The sequence below is a fragment of the Sapajus apella genome, unplaced genomic scaffold (assembly GCF_009761245.1).
Source record: "Sapajus apella isolate SASKATOON/1434 unplaced genomic scaffold, GSC_monkey_1.0 scaffold21, whole genome shotgun sequence".
Classification (NCBI taxonomy): Eukaryota; Metazoa; Chordata; class Mammalia; order Primates; family Cebidae; genus Sapajus; species Sapajus apella.
Genome location: NW_022436961.1, coordinates 8,667,173 through 8,680,069, shown reverse-complemented (window position 1 = coordinate 8,680,069; position 12,897 = coordinate 8,667,173).

The following is a 12,897-nucleotide window of genomic DNA, read 5'->3' as shown; positions in this document are numbered from 1 at the left end:
AATTTAGAAAACCAAGCAAAGGTGGCCCTTCAATGTCATTTACTTTTGGAAAAACATGCTCATTACAATAAGGTGGTGAAAATATTTATATGATGCCCCTTAGTCAGGTGTCTTTGCAAAGGAAAAGGGTATTCAAGAAGAGAAATCCAAACCAAAGTTTAGTTTACATGAAAGATCGAGTAGGTGTGTACTCCAGAGCCTGAATGAAGAGTAGAGAAGAAAGGCAGAATAAATAAGTCCTTTACCCTTGCTTTGACTCTAGTCATATCTATGGGAGGTTTCATGTTGCCATAGAGATATGTGTGTGTGTTAAAATTGCCTCTTGAATTCTTTTCTTGATTCTTTCCCCCACTGGTAGATGAGACACTCGTAAAGTGGAATCTAGGATTTCTCTACCTTTAAGATAATTTTGTCAATTACCATTTTCTTGAGAAACGTGTTGAATTCAAAGAGAGAAAGAGAATGTGTCTGAATTTGTGTAAAGCATTGTCTGTAATTAGCACGTTTTAAGAGAAGCTGAGCAGGTAAAAATCAAAACAAACAAAAATGTAAGAGAAGTGGTTAGTTAAGTGTGATTTTTAAGAGCTTATTTTTAAACAGACACAATAAACATAGAAGCTCTCTGATAGCTTTCTCTTATTTTTCATTGCATGCAATCAGATACTGAATATTCTTCACTAAATATTAAATTCCTACTATTCATGTAATCATATATAGTTATATTTCAAAACACTATCAGATCTATCACCATATTTGATTCTTATAAAATGTCTCTGATGTTTATATGAATTAGTGCCTTATTGCCAATTTACAGATAGAAAAACTGAGGCACAATTCAGGATAACAACTTTCCTGACACCCCAGAAAAAAAGTGTCAGACCTGGGAAGAGATAAGACGTCCTTTTATGGCACAATATCATAAATACATTCCACTGTTTTCTCATGATTGCTCTATAGATCATTCAAAGGTTAAATTGTCTTGTAAGGTGAGATGATACATATTTTCCCCTTTCCTATTTTTCATGGATTAAACAACTCAATTATATCTGGGTAGAAGGGACTGCCATTCTGTAGCATCTCCCCGTCTCCCTGTGCCCGAAATGAAAGCCTGATACATTTGCTTTGCTCTTCCATTGCTCAGGCAATGAGGAAAACATTACCCTAATTGTGCTCAATGTGTGTTATCTCCCGGCACAGCTGCTGTGTAGACTTTCCAAGCTCAGCCATTAAGGAATCTTACCAATGGCATAGCCCAGCAAGAGCTACAATGCCAGACCCTTGCCCTCTAATAACATTCATTTTTGCTTTTCTAGCTAATGCCAGGAAAGATAGCCTGTTGGACAAGGTTTCACAGTCCATAACTCTCTCTTTGTCACTTTCCCTCCTCCCCTAGAGGGGCAGCTTGTGAGCCAACTCCCAAATGTAGCCTATGGAGCAAAAGATTAAGCATGGTTTGGAGTCAGCTTCTTTATCAAGTGAACCCATAGAGTTTGAGCAAACGCAAGCCTCAAAAAGACAGACGTGCTTTGGCAAATGGTTCATCAGTGAAGGTTCCTGTAGCAAAAACTAAAAACGGCCAACTCTTTTGGCTACCTTAAAACACAACAGCTTAATGCTGTCTCCTCTTGCTTGGGAAAGTAAATGAGGCTGACTGCTGGTGGGCTTTGAAGATCACACCACTGACCTCCTATGGATATGTGTGGAGTTTTCTGGATGTGGCATAGATGATGAGAATGTTGATATTAAAAACTTGTTTTACAAGCCACACTCACTTATATTTAACTCCTTTGAATATACAAAGGTGAAAATATAGGCTTTCAGTCAAAAACCTCAATTCAAACCCCAGCTCTAATTTTATCAGTTGTGTTACCCAGAAAAAATTATTAACAGTCTTTAAACTCAAGTTTCTTTATCTATGGCTAGGGAGATAACCATGCCTGCTTTCCTAAATCATTGTGAAGATTATAATCTATATATAATCTAAATATTAAATAAAATTTACACATTCCATAGAATATATAGCATTGTGCATTAAATGGTGGCTATTGCTACTTATCACCATAGCCATATAAATTAAGATAATTATCATCATTTTAGTGATAAGGAAATGCAGGCTCAAATTACATAGATTTGCCCAAGCTCACAGAGATTTAAGAGAGCCAAGACCCAAACATATCACTCAAACCTATAAACAATTAAATCTGTCATTCCAAAGACATAGAAACTGGACAAATCACCAAATATTGAAATAAGTTTTCAGTGCCTCACCTTGACTTTTTTTCTAAATTGCATTGGTTTTTGTCCTTGATTGAATGTGCTTACTATCGGAGAGGCACGTTAGAGAACAAAGATGTAATTGGTCTTGAGTAATAGCAAGAGAAGGAAAATCTGGGGTGGGGAGAGGGTATAGGAATCAAATGTATGCTGCATTCCCATAAATTATTTTATACAGCAAGGTTAAGATAAATGAATAGAGACATATCTGTTAGTATAAGGAAAAAAAGGATAAGGAAGAATGGAACAAATCTGCCAATGGAGGTGGACATAGGCATGATATGAAGTTAATCTATCTCAATCAGCAGGATGAAGGAGGTATGTTAGACAGAAAAGGGTTAGAAATTTGTTAATAACTATTTGTATCTGTGCCTTAGACCTGGTTACCTTGTAAACAGTCTCTTATCATTCATTGTCATGATATAGGACAGGCTATAATAAAATTACAAAACTTGTATGCTTTCCGAAGGGTTAAATTCTTTCAGCATATCAAAATGGTAATTTCTGAAGAGGACTGCTGGAGGACCCAGTGGGCCAGTGGAACCTGCTTCTTGGATTCTAACCCCCTACACTGTCACCACAGCTATGCTGCCATACTGCTGCCTTACTCCTTCTATCCAAGGATACAAAGAGCCCTTACCATGTGTCAGGCACCATTTTGAGTGTTTCACATCCTCACAACAGTCTAAGGAGGTAATGCAAATGTTACCCCGCATTAAAATGACAACAGTGAAGCACAGAGAAGAATTTGCCTAGCATCGTGCAGTTAGAAAATGATGGTATTGGCATTTCAACACATGCAGCCTATCACTGGTGTATGTATCCAAGGCATGCATCCAAGACAGTATATTCTGTACCAATTCTTTTCAAATTATCTGTGGTGAAAGTTGTTTTGATTTATAATATATTGTGAGCCAATACTTTTGTAAAATATACTAGAAGTCATTTAACAGGAAAAAAATAAAATTTAAAAGATATATAAAATACCGACTCTAATTTTAAAATCATTATTAGGTTCAACATGCATAAAATTAGTCTATAAATTGTTATGAAAGTTGCTAAATGCTTTCTCATTGCTTACTTTCATTGTCTTTGTGTCCTGTGGTGCAGCAGGGATTTCTCAGCCATGCTTTGATTAGCACTGCTCTAGGATTACTAGGCTGGGCACATTTTGTGTCAATGAAACCAGTGAAACGGCTGCACAACAACAAGGCCAACCTGGTGCCACCACCCCCAGGCCTGTGTTTTCTAATTATACTGAGTTAACCACTCGGCTACCCTGACTGAGAATTTCAACAGATAGAGGAACCCTTAAGAACTGAAATCAGGATTTAATCCATGCCATTCTGAAAGGAACTGAATGTTGTAGTGCATTAATTTATAAAACCAATTTTGCAAAATGTTGTTTTTTTAAGAAATCACAATCTTCTTTCCTCCAGGTGTCCTTTTATCTATTTAAAAATAATTTTTTAAACTGATACATAATTGTGCATTTTTATGGGATACTTAGTGATGTTTTTTGGTTTTGTTTATGTTTTTTTGAGACAAGGTCTCACTCTGTCACCCAGACTGGAGTGCAGCAGCACCATCTTGGCTCACCGAGTTCAAGCAATTCTGGTGCCTCAGCCTCCTGAGTAGCTGGGATTACAGGCGAGAGCCACGCGCCCAGCTAATTGTTTTGTATTTTTAGTGGAGATGAGGTTTTGCCACGTTAGCCAAGCTGGTCTTGCACTCCTGACTTCAAGTGATCCGCCTGTTTCGGCCTCCCAAATTGCTGGAATTACAAGTGCAAGCAACCACGCCCAGCTGATGTTTTGATACATACAATATATAATGATCCAATCATGGTAATTCATTGCTCTTTGATCTTAGTATGAATTTCCTTTTTCCTCTTGTTTTAGTTATGACCTAAAGTGCTTGGCACACTGCCTGAAAAATAGTAGGTATCCAATAGATGGTTATGATTAAAAATTACCATTTATTTTAACAAATACTATTGGTATTGAATTTCCAGGTATGAATGACACCATGTGGTTACCACACATGTCTCAAATGACAATATGCTCCCTATCAAGAACCAAATCTTAAGGAAAAACCAATGTTATACATGAAGGAGTTAGAAATACACCACTCTGGCATATTGACCATTTAAGTTAAAGGCACTTAAATAAAACAGAAATTGCAAAAATATCACCGTGATCTTTGGATTGTTACTTAAAAACAGAAGATTAAATGCCCATGTGAAGATGCAACATTTTTATTCTCAAGAATGACAAACTTGGGGCCAAAGGAATTCTTCACAAAGAAACTGTGTTCAACAAATCTTTACCTTCCTAGCCATTGATCTACCAAGTAAGCACCCAAGCCCAGTACATAAATAATTCATTCTAACTGCTTCTTAAAGTCTTCATTTCCTTATAAGGGCTCCCATGCCACGTAAAACTTGTATTGAATTTGTATGCATTTATTATGCTAATCTGTTTTATGTCAATTTACTTATCAGACTCAATGGATGGAAGATTGAGTTAAAGTTTTGGGGTTCCTGTATAGACAACATCCAAAGTAATAGCTTATTCAAGTGAAGTAGAAGAGATTAAGAAGGAAAGAGTTAAACTCAAAAGTGTTTACCACTTTGCTTTTTTAAAATATTCAAATATTTTAATATCTATGCTGTAAACTTAATGTTCTTATTATTATAACTTGGAGGCTTCAAGTAGTGCATGATTGCTCACACAACAAAGACCGTCTTCATAATAAAGTTTTGTATAAATGTCTTTAAATCAAGAGTGCTAAGCTTCATGTTATTCCTAAAAAATACAATTAGTCATTATTTTCCTAGCAATTCATAAATATGAGTCATGCATAATGACAGCATGTAGTTTGTCACATAGGGAGATCAATAAATCAATTTCAGCATCTATTAAATGCTGAGAACTGTACTGAGTAGTACTGGTTAGGGATGGGGAGGAGATTTTACAAAAGACTATAAAACTGTGTTCTGCTTAAGTAGCATATAGTTTAGTTGGGAACATGCAAAGCAATGAGGCAAGAATACACCTTCCCTTTGCATAGCAGGGTTCTGCTCAAACTTCCACACCCATGCAAACACCCACCTGCAAGCCTAGTGAAAGCCAACGATGAAAGAATGCCTAGGATTTCCCTAAACATCCCATTATTCAGTCCACTCGGAGTATGGGTGAGGGCTGCATAATCATTGCCAGTATCTTCTGTTTTGTACTATCAGATTTTATAACTTATCAGACACTTTAGAGATCTTCAGCCTAACTTCCTTCCTAGAAGAGAGATCCCTGGGAATTAGCTTCTGGAGGTGATGTATATTAACCCATCTTCTCTGTCTTACTTGCTTTCTCCATCCTCCATCTGTTAAGCCTAATAAGTAAACTGAGATAACACAGTTTAACATACAAAATACACACAAATTCAATACTAGTTTACATAGCATTGGAGGCTTTATAAGGAAATGAAGACCCTAGAAGCAGTTAGAATGAGCTACTTATATACTGGGCTTGGGTACTTTATTGGTAGATCAATGACTAGGAAGGCAGTCTTTCACCTGCTAATTTAAGGTGACTGAAAGGGTTTAGGATGCTATGGATCCATGAAACACTCTCTCTCCACAATGAATTCAAACCATATAATTCGCCTCCATTCAAACAGAGGCTTTAACTTAGTCTATGTATCAGAGTTATAAAAGTCTCATCATTTACCTCCTACCCATTTAGACAGCTGAAAAAATTCATGAACTCTTAGAATAATGGGCACATTTCAGAACCTTCTCTTCTCTTCAAGGAATGCACTCTTCGCAAGGTTTATTCTCAAGTATTGCCCATGGTTTCTTCAGCCTGTCTTCCACCACTGGTAACAAATTTTCTATTATTTTCTGTGTAGACATCCCTTCCTAAAAACCAGATTGGATCAGACTGTTCCTGATATGATGATATCCCTGAAGAAGAGCTGGGACAGAAAAAAAAAAAAGCCTATTGTACTGCGATGATTGAACATAACAGGAAAGTTACATGAATGTTTTATCTCGCGACAGGCAAATTTTTATGTGGCTACACTTTAAGAAGACAGGAGAGAAGTAGCTCCTGAAAGAGCTGGTGAAAGAGGAATTATCCAGGGCAAGCTAAGCTGTAAAGTGTTAACAAATAAGATCCTGAATATTAGTGGTTGTACATAAAAATAGTTCATTTTCCCTTCTACAAAGCCAAGTTTAAAATTCTCAGCCAAAGGGTGACTCAGGTATCTAGGATCTAGGCTCTTTCTACCTATGGGATCATTATCCCCAACACAGACTTTCTCAGAGTCCAAAGAAAACTTGAGATCTACTGACCTAACACATCTAAGAAAATAAGGAATTAAAATAACTCATATGCATCCACTATGTACCATCCTGGGAAGGACTGAGAAAATGCACAAATAATTTTCGATGGACCTCAACTTGCTCACAGAACCTCAGCTGTGACAGACTGCATTAGGGTCTCCTTGGAGTCCTCCACTAAATCTTCTGCATCCTACCATCCAAGGGAGAAGAATGTTGAGGATTACCTGTGACATGTGAAGGCTCAGCCAGCCAGTGATGTGAAACTATCTCACCACCTTCCATTCAGGAGAAATTTCATCCCTAATCATAGGAAGACTGGAAGATGTAATCTTTTTATGCATCTAGGAAGAAACAGTAGTTTTTGAGCATCCAGTCTTTGCCATAGGAGCTATGTATAGGTAGCATTGGAAGGCTTTAGCTTACACATAATTTCTTCATTGTGGATCATCTAACCTATGTAATGCACTTAAAATAATGTCTGGCCAGGCACGCAGTGGCTCACACCTATAATCTCAACACTTCGGGTGGTCAAGGCTGGAGAATTACTTGAGCGCAGGAGTTTGAGGCCAGACTGAGCAACATAGGAAGACCCTGCCTCTACAAAATATAATTTAAAAACTAGCCAGGCATGGTATTGTGCACTTGTAGTTCTAGCCACTCCAGAGGTTGAGGTGGGAGGATGGCTGCAGCCTAGAAGTTTGGGGCTCCCGTGAGCTGTGATCACGCCACTGCACTCCAGCCTTCGCCACAGAGTGAGACCCCATCTCTAAAAAAAATGCTATAAGAGTTTTCTATTATTCCTGTGATTATTTTTATTATTAACATTATCATCACCATCATCAGTGTTATGATTACCATTACCCAGCATGAACAGCATTCTATTAGAGATGCCCATCAAACGACTGTTTTGTGGGAAAAGGGAGAAGTTCCTATGGGCACCATCTAGATCTCTTCAATTAATTCATGGTCCTGGTATTGTTCACCAGTTTATCTAATTCTCAAATTAGAATACAGAGAGGGCCTGGCTCTAGGAGAGAGGGACCATTTCACTAGGGGAGATTCACTGGCAGCTCTAGCCTTGAGTCGCTGTGACAACAGAGGACCCAGTCCAGAGCCCCAACAGATATCAATAGCTGGGATACCAGACAGGGAGAGTAAGGTCCTCCATACCAGGTGCTGTACGCAGGTTCTTGCTATGGGCTTTGAGCAGACCAGTTAAGAGAGAGAAAGCCTCACGGTCAAACAATTAGAGTATGTGGTGCTTTATAAAATAATTTCCTCTCACAGTTCTCCTAGTGCTTTTTCTGCTTTCCAGGACCTTTGGTAAAAGTTTTTGTTTAGCTCTTCTTAGTCGATGAAATTTCATTGTTCCTCTAAAATGTGTAATTCCCCCAGGGAACCTTTCCTACAAGCTTTAGTGCACATTGGTTAACTCCACAACTTCCCCATCTCTAGTGCCAGCCATGTGCTACTAAGTACTGAGCAGGGATCTCCCAGGGCAACACAGAATGGCTTTTTACTGCTTACTGCTCTCCACAACCCCACCCCTTCCAGAAGACACAGACCAGAAAACCAGATCTGCACGATTATTTCTCAAGGCTGAAAAAGCCGGGAAGATTAGAGGTAGAAAGATCACCCATCTTTCTGGATTTATCTTGCACTATCTATTTTTGTTTCCTCCAAGTTGTACTTATTCTGAAGTCAAAGGTTTAGTTAACACTTAAAGTGTTCCCACTTGACAGGAGAATGAAATGTCTATGAAGAAATGGCTAACAATCTACCTTCCATACAGAAAAGACACTGGATACACTTTTGGAAAGCAGTCAACCTTCTGGACAATTTTAGGTGTCTTTCTGTCTTGGAGACAAACGTGATGGTCCACTTCCTTTGACATTTGCAATTTCCTCAATGCACTGTTCTTCCCCTTGGCCTCCAATTAAAATTTTACCCATCCTTCAGGTCTCAACGGAGATGCCTCCTCCACCCTCTTCCCCCATACCTCCTGCAACTTTCATGGTCCTTAACCCTGTTCTAAAGTAGACTTGAGCTTCCCCAGTACAGCAGGAAGCTTTCAGGAGTAAGATTTGTGTCCAGTTCATTTCTGTATACTTCACGGTGATTAGCACAAGTTAAAATCTTAATAAATAATTTGAGGTGACTGAGGTCCTGCCAGCAATACTGTCTGAAATGAGACTGAACACATCGGATCCAAATGTTGGTTTATCACAAGATAAAAGGTGAATTTGAAGAAAAGTTCTATGATGTACATGAAATTCAAATGGAATTGCATGTCCATCTTCATTATGTGAACACATTATTTCCGAAAGAGCAAAGTTACAAATTTCTATAGAAAAATACTGTCGCAAGTCTTAAAATGTAATCAGAATTGTTTATGTTGCTCTCCTTTGACGTAATTCATCCAAAACATCCTACTAGTTCATTAGCAGTAATCCTACTAAATTTTTAGTAATAGTTAAGGGTCTTAGGTATAGTAGGCACCTATAGGCACAGTTATGAGAGGATGTAGGTACACATGACCTTCCAAGTATATGTTTAAAGCAAGGCCTTTTCCTCCACACTTACAAACATCACAACTAAATTTTACTTACTCTTTTTTAACTAGGCACAGGTACCTGTGCTAAGCCTTTCAGCATCTGCAATGATGAATAAGTCACACCCAAAAGTAGCATCTATTTTACTTAAGAAGAATGAGGCAAATTAAAAAATAATAACAATGCACAACACAATATAATAGCTTTCAAATGAACCATCTAAAAATTGTTAGGAGAGTTCAGAGAATGAAAAGATCACATCTGTTTGAATGAACCAGATAAGAAATCCTATTAGATGACTTTGAGAAAGGCCTTGAAATAGAGTCAAATTTAACTGCAACATGACATGATTAGAAGTAGGAAATCATTAACAATAGGACCAGCAACAAAGAAGCCAAGCACATAGTGAAAGGATTTTCATCTTTCCATAGAGTTTTTGTGACACAAGAATCTTATCATCTTGTTTAATTTTCTTGTACCTGTAGTCTTTCCTTAACTTTATTCAGACATGATGTTCTTTAATTTACTCATAGTGTGATGTATGATGTTTGAGTGTGAGTGTGTGTGTGTGTTTGTGTGTGCATGTAACTATGTATTAGTTGCATTGCAAGGCCTTTTATGGCTTTAGTCTAAGACTGACCCTTTCTAGGAATTACTGGCTTCAAGAATAAGCAACAGTTTTCGACTTCTTGGCTGGTTCTCACAGCTCTAATGTGATATTTTCCTTTGCTTGAAACCATCATTGTTGTCTCTGCTTTTAGTTTCTCTGTGACTTTAGTGATTAACACCTATATGGTTTTCTCCCAAACTTCACTTCCTTTGGATTTTGACTAATTAATCCTATGTCCCTAATACACTGTCATTCTAAACTGGAAAACCTGGAATGAAATTATTACATAGTTAAACATCAAACAAAAAATACTTCACAAATGATAACTTGGTGTACATTGGAAATGATGCTTATTTTCTCCAATAAATATTTTTTCATAAAACCAACATTTTAATTATACAAATAGATGTTACTTTCACATATAATTAAGACTTTCTTACGCTGATTGACCTTATATAAAAGATATGAAATGAAAATGAATAAAAAACTCATTTTTTTACAATGAAATTAAAAATAGAGCTGTAATTTATTATTCTTTCCCAGTTTATTCCTTTTCTTTAATCTCTGGTAGTCTAAAAATGAATGGATTAGGGAAAAAACGGTGTCTTAGTCTGTTTTGTGTTGCTATAAAGGAATACCTAAGTCTAGGTAATTTATAAAGAAAATATGTTTATTTGGATCACAAATCTGCAGGCTGTACAAGAAGCATGGTGACAGCGTCTGCTTCTAGTGAGGGGTTCAAGCGGCTTCCACCCATGGTGGAAAGTTAAGGCGAGCCAGCGTGTGAGGAGATCCCATGGAAAGAGAAAGCATGGGAGAGAGGGGAAGGGCCAGGCTCTTTGTAACAGCCAGCTCTTGTGAGAACCACTAGTGAGAACTCACTCCTTACCTTGGGGACAACACCAAGGAATTCATAAAGGGATCTGCCCCCGTGACCCAGACATCCCTCACCATGTCCCACCTGCAACATTAGGGATCATATTTCAACATGAGGTCTGGAGAGACCTACATCCAAATTCGGGCACATTCACAATACACTGTTACATGCTTTAGATCCATGCCAGTCCTGCTCTCTGTCACTGCTGTGTTTTTAGCTCACCTAAATGAAAAAGAAAATCAACATCTGATTCATACCTATTTGGTTTCCTTTGCAATATGAACTTAAATATTAATGAATCATGATGATGATGGTATATTATAATCACTGAAAAACCGAGAAAACAACAAGCACATAAAGAAATTCTATTTCTTCCCAACTGCCTTATCTCCCCAGCCATATAGCCAACCGGCACACCATCTACTGCCATACTATTTACTTCATCGCCTCATCCCCCTGTCCTGCTTCCAGAATTCTCTACCTTGGCTTTTTTTTTTTTCCAGACATTTAACAGGAGGCCCTCACAAAGAAAACAAGTTTAAGGGAGAAAAAGATAAATCCTGCAATTTCATAAAGGTGGTTGTTTTCTACACTTAGCTAAAAAAATTAATTTTCTTTGTGCACCCACGTCAGTGTTGTGTGCTTTAGCAGATAAGCTCCTTGGGAGCAGGGACCATGTTTTTCTTAATTAGGTACAGGTTTTTTTTAAGCTTTTCATCCTGGACCAAGGTCTCAAGGTCCCTATAGGTGCTCAATAAATATTAAACACCAGCGATCATTGTCGAATGGCATTTATTAAGCATCCCTTTGCAGACACTACTGTTCAGAGAAAAGTTCAACAAAGTCCTGCCTGCTAGGAGTTTATGCCAAGAAATTAACAGCGCTGATACAGCCTTGCACTACACTGATAAAATTAATGAACCCTTTTACATTATGTTCAAAGACATAAAGAATGCACATAGTGGTCTTAAGTAAATATTCACACTCTTTATTTTGGTAGGTTTTCATTCAAATTGGTTATTATTTATTGAATACTGAGTCACCAGTCCTATGGCAAGTTCAGATAAATGTAGAGTACGCTATTTACATAAAAGACCTCACAACTTATTGATAGTTACTTAAATTCCAAGTTTTACAAATAAGGTAACTGCGTGTATAAGTGCAGCAAAGACACATAAATAAATGGGCTAAGTGGGGTTAGGACTGGAGTGGTCTTAGGTAAATGTTGAGCAGATTTCTACAATTATCCTTTATTAAAGTTACATATATTATTTATTTATTTTTAATTTTTAAGATTTATATGAATGTAAGGGGTACAAATGCGATTTTGTTATATGGATATAATGTGCAGTGGTAATGTCTGGGCTTTTAGTGTAACCATTATTGAAATAATGTACATTGTACCCATATTTCTCATCTCTTACACCCCTCCCACCCTTCCACCCTTCTCAGTCATCAGTGTTTATCATTCCACACTTCATATCCACAAAACTAAACATATGGCTTAAAAGTACAAATTATACTTCCTATAATTTGTAACTGAGAATGTCAATCAGATACTCACCATTTCACATCCACTCACTATCTACAACACTATTTTAAGCTATAACCATCAAATAAGGTAATTATTGACCATTTTCTTTCAAAGATAGAAAGTACAAATTCAAATGATCCAGAGTAACATCAGCTCCCGGTGATTGGCTCTTTTGGAATGGAAAAACTATCTACATGGCACCATAGTCTTCAATTAGCCAAAAAGTCACCAATGATGATTCATGTACAAAAAAGAACATTTTCTTTAAGAATATGATTCTACAGATATACATATATATACATATATATATATCTATATATATGTATACGTGTCTGTGTGTATATATATATGTATATATATGGAAAGTGAGGGCTCTTTACTCAAGTATTTTCCTAAGGTTTTAATATGTTCATTGATTATTATACAGTATCAAAAGCATTCATTCATCTTCATCCATTCACTCATTCACTCACTCATTCATTAAATTTCTCATTGAACACAGACCACGTGCAATGTAGTGTCCTCTATATGATGTATAAATTATTGAACAAACACGCAATCTTTGCCTTCATGGAGTTTGCATTCTAATTAAAAAAGGGAGATAGGGAATGCTGGAGCTAGGGTTGCAATTTTAAAGAGAGTGGTTAGAGATGGCCTCCTTGACAAAGTGACACTGAAGCATTCGTTTGAAGACAGTAAGAGAGT